This window comes from Perissodus microlepis, chromosome 22 (assembly GCF_051167445.1).
Source record: "Perissodus microlepis isolate ML-2025 ecotype Zambia chromosome 22, ASM5116744v1, whole genome shotgun sequence".
Lineage (NCBI taxonomy): Eukaryota > Metazoa > Chordata > Actinopteri > Cichliformes > Cichlidae > Perissodus > Perissodus microlepis.
This window is the reverse complement of record NC_140481.1, coordinates 27,315,218-27,327,984: the sequence shown is the minus strand read 5'-3', so window position 1 is coordinate 27,327,984 and position 12,767 is coordinate 27,315,218. Positions and strand designations below refer to the sequence as shown.

Sequence of the window (12,767 nt, the reverse complement as noted above, 5' to 3'; positions counted from 1 at the left end):
CAGCCAAACAAATGAAGGTAAATATTTTCTGGTCCTTTTTTCCCCCTACTTCTTTTAGTTTAGTTGTACCAAGTCTTTGAGGCTTTGTGTAAGACATAATAAAACACCTCAAAAAACACCCTAAAACTGTCAGTTTAGCTCCAACAGGAGGGAGCTGCAGTCCATTAAGTATAATCAAAGCACACAATTCTGTTTTCAATTAATATTTTGGTCTATTCTCACAGTCTGATGAGATACAACTAGTCTTCTAAGTCTTTGGAGAAACTAACTAACAACTAACTAATGAGTAATGGTAATGAACAACGAAAATCAGGCCAAAGCTGAAGCCACAAATAAGTGGGATTAAGTAGGAATGATTGTCTGTAACTTTCATGATAATCAAAAGCTCCATTAATCCTTTCAGCACCAGTTTGAGAAGCCAAAGGACGGCCCATTAAAAACAATTATCATAAGCCCCAAAAAGCCCGTCGCATGTGATTAATTGAACTTTGTTTACAACTATATTTTAATGGCCCAGGACTGACTGATCAAATATTATATTTCTATGTGAATAATCTTTATCCCTCAGTGCTCCCCCATTGTTTTTATCCCACCTCATGAAATGCTAAACACCACATGGTAAATACTTACCTGGTTTATAACATGTACACGCACTAAAAATCAGGCAGGACGGAGTGGGCACGATGAGGTCTACTGTCATGACAACTAGCAGCCTGCCTTCAAACACCTCTCAATGGTTTCCTTCACGTCAGAACTTATAAACACCAGAAGTGCAAACAGAGCAACAAAGGTAGTGCCATTAAACACCTCGCTTCACATTAGTGTATTTAAACAAGCAGTCTAATAACCGCAGGAAGCCCTGGATAAGGAAATCGACAACTGCTCAAATTCACAAGCTCAAAGCTGCAGAGGCCTTAACATTCAATATCTAATCCATGATGTTCAACCAGTAGGAACTGTTGAACCACAAAATCCACTAACGCTACACAGAAACAGTCTGCCATGAAAAAATGACTCAATGAACCATACTGACTAACATAATGTCATTTTACTATGATGTAACACAAGCTACTTATAACATCAGAAATGCTACTGGTGGACATATCTACATGTCAAAAAGAAGTAAATGTGCTTAGTGTTTCTCTTGGCTTACCATCTTTAGTGAATTAAAGGTGGGAGAAGCCAGAAATGCAGATTATGTCTGTCTGAGCTGGAAGTGTACGTGTAACTCTATAAAAAGTCTGCTGTGCATCCATGAAGTCGCCAAACTTTTCAGCACTTTTACAGATCTGACTAGTGATTCCTTACACTTTATGTCCTGGTAGGCATGAATAAAGACAGGGATCTTGTTGATCAACTGTTAACCAGTTCTCAATTTTTTACGCACATCCCACTTCTAAAAGGACGGTATGGATGACGTGTCTCTCTAAAGTTTAGCTAAAAATTGATTAAACTATTTATATTTAGTGTTTACTTCCTCTTTTTTACGTTTTCTAGAGCATAAACAAAGTGAAGTTTGCATTGGGTGAGGCTGTTAAGTTGTTTAGTCTTACCTTACATCAGCAGTGGAAGCAGGTTTCATGTTTTCTATTGTCTATAAATTCTATTGTTGTTACATCGAAGTGTGAGCTCACTGCTTTGGGGTCATGTAGAAAATAAAGACATTAGAATAGATCTGAAATGCTCTATAAAAGTCAAGCCTGACAGGAATCTGAGCGTTCTTTCTCATAAGTCAGATTACTAGAAATGATCTCGTCACGTTTTAAATTCACCTTCCTCCTTCTTTCTCCAGCTCCGTTAGAGTCACAACAAACACTGTACCATCAAACATAACCTTTCACACACTAAGAAGTTCAAGTAAACACACAAACGTACACACACAAAGAAAAAGAGCTCACTGGCTTCTAATAGCTGAGGTCAGGACGGCCAATAGCATTTCTGTTTTGCAATTACAGATCAATATTAGAACAGATAAATGGAGGGTGTGTTTCAGCGGGATTTGAGATGGCCTCAGATACAAAGCAGCAAGAAGCACAGAGGTGACGGCTGAAGATTTCTCTCCATGAATGAATTTCTCCACGCATTAGTGAAACTAGAGGGCATACGCATTTCTGGATGTATTTAAACTCACATGGTATTGTTTGTTTTCCCAGTGCTGCTCTTTCTTGAACAGATATGAAAACTATTTCTATAAACACTTCATGTATGCAAAAGCTGGAGGCCATATGAAAACATCATCCACAACACACACGCACATGCAGCTCAAAACCACGCATGGACCACGAGGCGGTGCGGTTCAAAGCCAACACGCTCTATTCAACAACTCTTAAGTTTAGAAATCCTGACACAGAAATGCTGAAAACTGCTCAGCGATCCTGAACGCTCGCCTGGGAGTCTCCTCTTTCACATGACCGCGTCAACAGCAGCCAGCATCATCAAAGGCCGGCCTGGACACGCACACAAACACCGACTCACACACACTCCTCCTTAGACCGTCACACACCGGGACAGGCGAGGAGGTGGTGTGACTGGGAACCATGGCAACAGGACAGGGGCTAGCTGCTGGTGTCTTTTTTTCACCTTCTCCATCAGTTCCTTTGGATTAAAGGGCCCGGGGCTGTATAGCACACTACAACCCTGTTGAGAGGTGTTAACAACTAACAACAAGTATACTGGGAAACATCTGACTGAATCAAGTGCACACAAACAGCACACGTTAAATCATCAAATTCAGCCCATCAAATGTGTCCTCTCCAAGACTCAAGAGGACAGAAATGTACTTAAAACCTCAAGCCAGCACATAAACAGATGAACCTCTGGGAAGAGAACAAAAGCAGCTGAGGAGCTTTTGTTCCAAAAGAAAAAAAAAGAAACAGGTTTTATCACCATTTGGCCACACAGCCAGTGGTCTCAGCCAAAAAACAAAACAAAAAATTAAAAACAAGAATCTGATGCATTTACCTTTGTTGGAGAAAGTCAGCAGGAAGAACAGCAGCGACATGGAAGAGAAAACAGGACAAGAACAGATTGGTTAGTCTCGAGATACAATATATAAAACACGAGTCAGGATCAAAACGAATGCAGAGCAAGTATAAAGTTACCGTCAACACCTCAGTGAATTAGGACTCGGCTGCTATTACGAGTTCAAATTCAGGTCTGCTTAACCAATTTTCTGGAGCTCTCAACATCATCGCAGAAACTTCAATTTCATCATGTGAGCAGAAACTCAAATCTTTGGCCATGTGATGACATGTTAAGCTAATTCCACACATTGTGAGATCAGATGTGGTCGACAGCTCTAGAAAAGAGCAACACTTGAGTATTCTGTGACAGTTACAGCAGTAACGTTTACATAAATTTCAATACAGGCGAAGTGAAGGACTAATATCCAGATTAGTGGGAAAACTTAGTGATTAATATCCTGCTTGAGTTCATATTTATATTATATATAAATATGAACTCAAGCATCTTCATATTACTTGTTGCTCCATCTAAACCACTCCATGCATGAGTGAAGTGGGTTCAGAGTTAAAATGTTTTTATTTACCACTGCATTGCTTGCAGCAACACTGAGGAAGAAATAAACATTTTAGTTGTACTCTAAACACAAAATGGGTCCATGCTGTTTAGTATTTACCCTCTTTGTGCTTTAGACTTCCACTCTAAGGCCGCCTAAGAGACACACAAAAAAAAAAAAAAAAATCACGGCATCTAAACACAAATTGATTGTTTTTTTGCGAGTTTGTGTTATCTTGTATCGCTTTCTTCGATATTGAGCGCGTGTGCGTGTGATACAGATTCTCTAAAATGCCAAGCGCTTTCTGTTTGAGCAGCTAAAGTGAAACCACGCGCAGCACTAATCAGAGATGGTGTTCAGCCTCCTCTGTCAGCTGGCTGATGGGGCAGCATCAGCACGCGCAATCTAAATGCTAATACAGCAGAAATAAATATGCCACAGCCAGCACGGAGACAGCGGTGCAGGAGGTAAAAGAGCACCACAACAATGTAACAATATTAACGGTGCTAGCTGATTCTGTGGTAGAATCGCTGGCACTGTGGTAGTTTGTAGACTAAAATTCAGGAAAAATCCTGAACATCTTTCAGAATTCTGCTAATATTATTAATAAATACTGCTTCTCAAACCGTTTTCATGCAAGACAAATGTAATTCAAATTCATAACAAGACCACAGTCTTCTTGCTTCTGTACTTCAGCACACTGAAGAAAAGCCTAAACCCCTTGAAGTCAGGTTATTAGTTTAATCGTGCTGACATTGCTGGATTCCATCAGATCCTCTGGCTCTTTCCTTTTCTGTCATATTTCTACACTCTCTCCACATTTCTGCACTCTCTTTTTGTCCAAAACAGGACAAAATGCAGGAGGAAGACAGACATCAGTATTTCACATCTTTTGATGTGCCTCACATCAACACAAATTGCCTCTCCGGGGGAAGTGGAGTCTAAATCCAAGCACGGCCTCATTAAACACAAAGGACCACAAGTCATTAAGCAGAAGGAAAGGCGAAAATAAGAGAAGGTGGCACGTTGAGTGGATGGATGTGGACAGAGTGATGTGTCAGAGGGTGAGGAGGTGAAACAACTGCAGCCTCTGATAGCTGAGAGTGTACAGAGATGCAGTTATGAAACAAAGAGGCATTCATTGGAAGCAGAGCAGAGAGAACTGGTTAGCTCTGTCACCAGAGAGAAAAGGACAAACTCAACTTCACTGAGGGAGAAATGCGAGAGTGAGTAAGCGAATAGACTAGGCAGAAGCTAAGGATGTATAATTTTCTATAGAGTTGGCCAAGCTTTTAGTTTCTACATATCTCATCTTCTCAACCAAATGGGGGAAGATGAGATATGAGATTAGGCGGCCTTAGAGTGGAAGTCTGTATCTGCAGATACATGTAGGTCAGCTCGAGCGGAGACAGTCCAGTGAACTGCAGGAAGAACAATAATGAGCACTGACAGGAAACAGAAAACAGCTACAAAACAACAAGTATCTGCTGTACGTCTACACAGGCAAAAATAGCCCAGACCATATATTTCATGTATAATCTCATAAATTAATGAATGACTGCAGGATTAATCAAAGTAAGGTTCAAAGTAAAGTTAAAGGTTACAGGAAACAATAACACGGTGTTCAGTGAGGCAGAACTCCTCTGCTGGGCTACTTGAGCATGTAGGTGGGTACTGAGACCAAGATTATTTAAGACAGTCACACAAGCCTAGAGACCAGTTGGCAACCACCAGTTTCTGTGAATAAAAAAAAAAGTTCATCAGAAATCTCCTTGCAATTGCTTTGGTTGCTACAGCTGCACATATTTTGTGTGAAAGGCACCAACTTGTCTGGAAACACTCGCAAACTACTCGCTAAGCAGCTGTGAAACTATGCAAAGTGTGACAAATTGGAAGCGCAGGCCAGTTAACCTCTGGAAAAAGTAAAAGATCCCGGCAACCTACCACTGACTAAAAAAAATAAATTATAAGACCTGCTGTGGAATACACATTTTCCCCTAGCAACCAGAAGCTGCCAGTGGATTGGCTACCGGTATCCACCGGTACCTGAACTTGAAAATCATTAAGTTGTTGAACCTTTAAGTAAAATATTCATCAAATTATAGCCAGTGTTTCCAAATGGCTGAATCGGTTTTGGGTAATAAGCGTCACTGATCCTGTCATCGTGGCTTGAGTTGACGTAAAGTTACCACAGCCCACACAGGAGTGCGACTGGGGTTTTAGAGAAGGGTGAAAATACATAGTTGTAAAGGACAGGCAAAGGGAGCTCCTTTGCAAAAAAGACTGCAGAAAGACTCATGAGAAGACGGTTATTCAATGTCGAAATATTTGCTGGTTAAGTACTCTTTTCATGTCGTATTAAATAAACATCATTACACACAGCGCGGTTCCCATGCTACTCTCTTAATCTCCTCTAATCATTTGGGGGCAATTTAGAAAGCAACCTTTTGTCCATTCATGTCTAAACCGACTCTCTCACTGACACTGAGTGTGTGTGTCTGTGTTGTTCATTTGATCCACTTCCAAGTCATATCACCCGATTTGTCATCTCACGCCAGATGAAAGTGATTCCCAGCCTTCGTTTTACCATGTGTAACCTCTCTGTCCAAAGAAAAGCACATTCACCTGTGATTAAGTCACCTTTTCTTTTCACTTTCATGACAGACACTTCATCTAATAATTCAGGATTATTATGTGCCTGTAGCTGGAAATCCTGCCTGTGTTAATGTGCTCCGAGTCCTGTTAGAAAGCTGTTACGAAACTCTTCTAAAAGAGGAGCTGGGATGTCATCAATATTCATGATCTCATGGTTCGCTACACAAAAATCACCACTATTCCATTGCAGTGCAACACATGTTATGTCAGACTTGTGCTCCCTATTTGGTGGTCTGAGAGAGAAAGAAAGGGCAAAAAATTAAGAGAAACAGATGACAAACAAAGGAATAAAAGGCTTGGAGGCAGAAATGAAAAACAATGCAGAAAAAAGAAAAAATATATATAAAAAAATAAAGTGGACGACGTCCCAAACAGAGTGCAGACACACATACAGTCACGAGGGAGGTAAACACAGATAAGCTGACACAATACAAAGGAGAGGTCACACAGGAAGAAAGCAGGGCTGTGATTATGGCTCCAACATAAAATCCCCTTACGTCTCTGTGAATGTCCATAAAAAGCTCAGAGTCTTTGTTTCTATAAGTAGGTAAAACACTCTGGCCTCCACAGGCGTAACAAACCTTCTTACTCTCACTGAAAACTGATGTTTTCTAAATTTTTAAGCAGGAATCAACACTCAAAATCTCAAATGTATCCAAGTAGAGCCTGTGAAGTAGATATGTGCATTTTGCATATATGCATATAAACAAATGAACATCCACAGTTCACTTCTTGTTGTACATGTTACCTATGAAACTACACAAAACGCTGCATGTAATTCCTGAGTCACACAAACGCATTTCACTGTTTGCACATCTACAAATAATTAAGTGTGCATATGTTGACGTGCACACAATGACTGTCAGGGAGGGGCTGGCACTAAAACACATGAGAACCCAAACACACAGGCCTCAACAAGCCCACCGACAAAACATTACATTACAAGTACAGCATGACAGGGGCTGCAGGCTACAGACAGTGTATGTTCAAGCATGCAGCTGATTTTCCATCTACTGCTTGTCATTGTCATTTCTCTTTAACGTGGTCTTCAGAGATGAAAATTCAAAGAAAGCATGATACGCTAGATGTCTCGTTAAAAGCTACGTCTGTTCAGCTTCCTGCAAAATCATTTAGTGGTTGTTTTTTTAAGCAGACCACGTAGTGTATGGGGCAAGCTACAACGGCTGAACAGATAAAGTAGAGAGCAGCACACTGACTCAAACAGGCAGGAACAATCAGTTACACCAAGGTAATCAAGCCGCTGCTGAGCTTTACTTCACAAACTGACAGCTTACTTTAGAATTCTTGTAAATGCAAATAATAATAGTGCATTGTTGCAATGAAAGCTCTGAGTGATGCAGCTGTGCAGACAAGCAGACCAGAGGTGGGAATGAAAGAAGAGGTGGTTCTAAAATAAAACCACAGGTCTGAATATCAATGGAGGGCTGGAGAGAGAAGAGAAAGGGGGCGAAAAGTTGAAATGGAGTTAATAATGTGCATGAGAGACTGAGAATGAGTGGGTAGATTGAGTGGCTGGGAAAAGGAATAGCAGAGAGAAAGTAATGCTGTTAGAGAAATGAGAGAAAGCAAAACATACTGCTCTGTGACAGAAAGAGACAAATGAGACCAAGGCTCCAGAGGAAACAAAGAAACAGACTTTTACTTTGGAGGGAGACAAATCAGAGCCCCACAATAACATTAAACACACACACACACACACACACACACACACACACACACACACACACAAAGCCACCGTGACAAATGTCATGTAGTTTTCTGATCATTTTCTTCAGTGTTGGTATCATTATTTAGCTGTGACCGCCTTAAAGACTGAAGAAAGAAAATCTCCCACATGTGTCAATAATAATAAATTATATTCACACTGATGTTCAATAGTTCGTATTGTCTTGCACGGGTAACTGATACTTGGACATATTAACAGCAGAAAAACTCAATGACTATATGAGGAAAACATGCAGACGCACAAAGAATCAGAGCTGGAAAACGAACCTGGTGTCAAAATTTAGATAAAAAGGACACAATTTAGATGCTGTCATTTGTTTTTAACCAGCCACCCATACCATGTGGAGCTATGACTTTTAAAGGTTTATGCAAAATGCACGCAGGTCTGTAGTGTTATCAAAATATTATCAAACATCCAGGGTATTCTTAACATCACAGGTATTTTATTACTACTGAAGCTACAATGTAATCCATGACACTGATGCTCAAAGTCGGCCACAGTTAAAAAAAGATTTTATCTTTAGATTATGACATATGGAAATTTTCAGCTCTGATAAATAGTCAAACAAATATCTGAGATCCACAGTTTGTCTCCAACTTCACATTAAATTACACGGTTGTTTAAAAGACTCAGAGATGAAGTTGTACCTCATGCACACTCAGGGGCGTAATTTCCAGGGGGGTTAGGGGGGGGTTGTGGCTGCATGGGTTGCATGATTAACCATGCAAATAGTTGCATGGTTAATCATCTGGGAATTTACCCAGATTTATTTATTCAGACAGAGATCTTGGACCCCCCCCCCAAATGTTCAGCACAAAGTTACGTCGATGTGCACACTGGATCACATCTCTATACCGTAGGTCTGTGTGTGTCACATGACTGCAATACACGATAACCCAACAGTCTCACATTCTCTCACTTATTGACTGGCAGTTAATTTAAAACGCTGAGAAATTAGTTTGGTTCATTTCTTGCTCTGTGCATTCACCTCTATCATATATCAGCTTTTGGCCACACCACAATGAGCAGAGGCTGTAGTTTACAGCCGACTGTGCGTTTGTGTGTGTTTAACAGAGTGATAACAGAAGGCCAGTGTGCGGTGGGTGAGTGGATGACTGTGAGAGTCAGAGAGAGACAGATGCGATTTTAATGGAGTCCACGAGTCCAATAAGCTGAAAGATTAAACTTCAGTGACGCTGCCTCTGTAGACTCCCCTGTCAGCAGGAGTTCCCACACAGAGAGCACATTTTATTAAATATTCATACATTCATATTTTTAAGTCTTCAAAGAAACATAGTCAGCAAAAAATGAGCATCAGGGGGAATCACTCTGCACTTTTATGTTGTGTTATGAGAGGCCATGCTTTGGGGGGAAAACACATTTCAGGCTTTTTTTAGTGGAAGCTTCATTAGGAGAAAAAGAAGTCTCCTTAAGAAATGCTGTGTTTCAAAGGCTTCTTTCCTTCTAATGAGGGAATCCCCATCTTAAGTGCTTCATAGTGGGAATCTATACACTTTGGCAATTTCTTCAGGTCTCAGGTCATCTTTTTCCTACTTCACATCGTGTTTTGTAATTCTCATCGTCTGCTCTGTCTTCAGTTTGGTGGCTCTGATTCCTCTTGTCCCCGTGACTCCTCTGTGATATCAGCACCTCAACACCAGTGTTTACAAGTCAAGATCAAGCCACACATACACTCTGACCTGAAACTCCCGATAATTTACATTTTTAATCATTTAAATTCACAGTGTTCATTGAGCCATGCTTTATCCGACAAAACCAGGACGTCCCGTTATCTTGAGGAGGATATCAAGGCTTTAAAATGATTAATGGTGTTTGATTGGCAGGTGTGTCCAGCCTCTGGGGTAGTGACTCACCCGTGTCCATCCAACACCGGATTATTTTTCTATCACACCTACAGCTCATGCAAACGTCAAACATAATGGATGTCCTTAGGGTGTACACAGTGTTATTATTAACCATCTTGCTGCTTAGGAGGATCAAAGAAATGGACCAAAAGGATTTTTGCAGATAGGGTTTCCTACAGTGTTCCTCTCGTTAAGGAACAAAGTGACACATTTTAGCAACAGACTTATAAAAATGCCAAAAAATTAAAAATTAACAAAAGGGTCAGTGTGAGTCCATCTGGCAAGAAAAACTGTTTCACATCAAAGAACTAAAAGAGACGAGAGAGGAGGAGGAGGAGGAGGGTGACACAGTCGCTTTTTCCTAAAAATGACTTTGTAAAAAGCGTAAATCCGTGCCCAGAGAAACCATTAACTCTGGTCATGCTTAAAGAGGATTTCTGCAACATGAATACTCAGAGACTGCAGAGTGCCAGCTAGTAGCCAGCTGAAAGCCTCTCATTTCATTACAGTGCAATTAATAACCAGTAACTAAAAAGCCAAGATGAACAGCTGGAGAGAAAGAAGAGAAGAGAAGCAAAAGGACGCAGAGATCAGATTTAGAAGAGAGGAAAACAAACACGCATCAAGGAGGAGGAGATGACAGCTGACTCACAGTCATCTATTAAGTCATCCACTTGTTGCTTTAACGTTATTCATAGTAAAGAAATGTTGCAACTTCACGACAGTCTGAGTTATTTACTCATTAACAGCAGTTTTCTTTTTGAGCATCTCCATCTGCCTCATTCATTACACCTTCATCTTTGATTCAGATGGAAACTGGATCTGAGAGCTAATATTAGCCTTCATCTGGTCAACATTAACACCGCTAAAGCATAAACGGTTCTCTAAAGATCGCAGCTGCAGGTCAAGTTGATGAAATTACCAACACTTTAAAAGTATTTTTTCGCGGTAATCTCCTGATCTGACTGAGATAAATCAGTAAAGTACACATTAGGTGAGAGAAGCTGGGATCTCATCACTGCCAACTGCAAGAAAAATAACCTCAAAGTTGCCCTCTCTGCTTTATTAGTCACCTCTGTCTAAACTGACACCCTAAGAGGCAGCTATTTCCAGGCTGTGTGAAAGAGCAAGCACTCTGTCAACTACACAGGCTGAAATCACAAATGCAACTTTTGCCTTTGACATCACGCTCGTCTCAGACCTTCACTTCAGCTACATTTTAAAGATCAGTGCCTGAGATATTTAAATACTTTATAAAATAATCTACTCCCGTGATTACTTTGAACTCCTTGAATATTCTCTTCCAATCTATTCTAGCTACACTGAACTTAAACATACTCCTTTAATCTTACTGTATTATTTAGTTATTAAAGTTATTCTAATTCAGTCTCATATAACCACCTCAAATTGAATTACACATATTTCTATTTAATCTCTAAACCAAAGCTGCATGTAGAAGATAATGAAAATATTTTAACTGTAAAAACATTCGACTGGGCTGATACACAAATCTGATAACATCCTGTAATAACTTCATGATTTTATGCTTTACAAGACAAACAAAAGCAGATAGAGAAAACCAATCTAACAGCACGGTTTCTTCTGTGCTGTCCCTTATGTTATTATCAGTATCAGTGTCAGTAAGCATCCACGCCCTGTAATGTTACAGCAGTCAGTCATAACGCACAACATGCAAATACTGATCTGAATGCACCCGGCGGACCCCTGACACACCCTGTAACCACAAACAGCTGTGGCGTGAGGGGGTCTGTGGCTGAGGCCATGTCAGCATAGCACAGGAGGAGTCTGACAGCATCAGAATGTGGGCTAGTAAAAAAAGGAAGAGCTCAGTATGTAAAAAGCCATCTTTGGCTTGGCATCCCTGAGCTATGTGCATTTGGATGAGTTCAACAGCCAGAAAGGGGTGTGTCTCAAACCCTCACCAGCTTTATGTGATAGGAGGCATTTGCAGATGATTGGGGAACAGTTACGAGGAACATTTCTGAATCATCACTTCCTGTGATAGTGACAGCTTTAGTGGATTTAAAAGGAATCATCACAGCTAAAACTGGGCTTAAATTCTCAGTTTCATATTTATATCTATATACAAGTAGCTATGAGTGACTTATGTAAAATGTAATTTATTATTCATTCATCTTTATTTATACTGAAGCTTGGTGTTTCAGCTCCTCTCCCTTTAGGACAGGGTGGGGAACTCCAGGCCTCGAGGGCCAGTGTCCTGCAGGTTTTAGATCTCACCCTGGGTCAACACACCTGAATCAAATGATTAGTTCATTACCAGGCCTCCGGAGAACTTCAAGACATGTTGAGGAGGCAATTTAGCCATGTAAATCAGCTGTGTTGGATCAAGGACACATCTAAAACCTGCAGGACACCGGCCCTTGAGGCCTGGAGTTCCCCCACTCCTGCTTTAGGGCAAAAGTGATTGGCTTCCCCTCGCAAAGAAATGTTTTGACACCAGTTGGGTTGGACTGCAGTGTTCACAGCTCAAGCTGTGTGCCTGAGATGATCTATTTATTTTAAACTCAGTGAATCACAGTCAGATGAGAGAGTTGGTGTTGTTGGTTGAGAGCAGATCATTATTAGGGGGTATATGCAGGTTTCTTAGATTTATGGGACTCTGGGGAGTGAAACTGTATATAAACGGATGCATTTAACTTCAGATCCAGTTTCTGTGTTTGTGAACCAGCCTCAGTTTTCTGCATTATGTTAAATTTAGAGTAAATCTAAGAACTGCCCCTGACTCATACTGACTGTTGTGCTTTATGCCACTCCAGTATTTTCTTTAAAAAAATATTTACCCATGTTTAATCTGAAAAAAAAATATCTGAACCTGGGTGATAAGAGCAGTCTCAGAGGTTTAATATGAGCATCTATCACTTTAACAATCTATCTGACAAAAAAGGACAAGGGTAAGAGGTCTCCATGAAGTACAAGCTGTTATTTCTCATCAGTGGAAAGA

The 12,767-nt window shown here is 40.5% G+C and overlaps 1 protein-coding gene across 1 annotated transcript in view; it reads right to left on the bottom strand.

Moving 5' to 3' along the window:
• Window positions 1-12,767, bottom strand: part of LOC146363380 (microtubule-actin cross-linking factor 1-like) — a 109,075-nt gene that overhangs the window by 42,306 nt on the left and 54,002 nt on the right. The window lies entirely within an intron of this gene.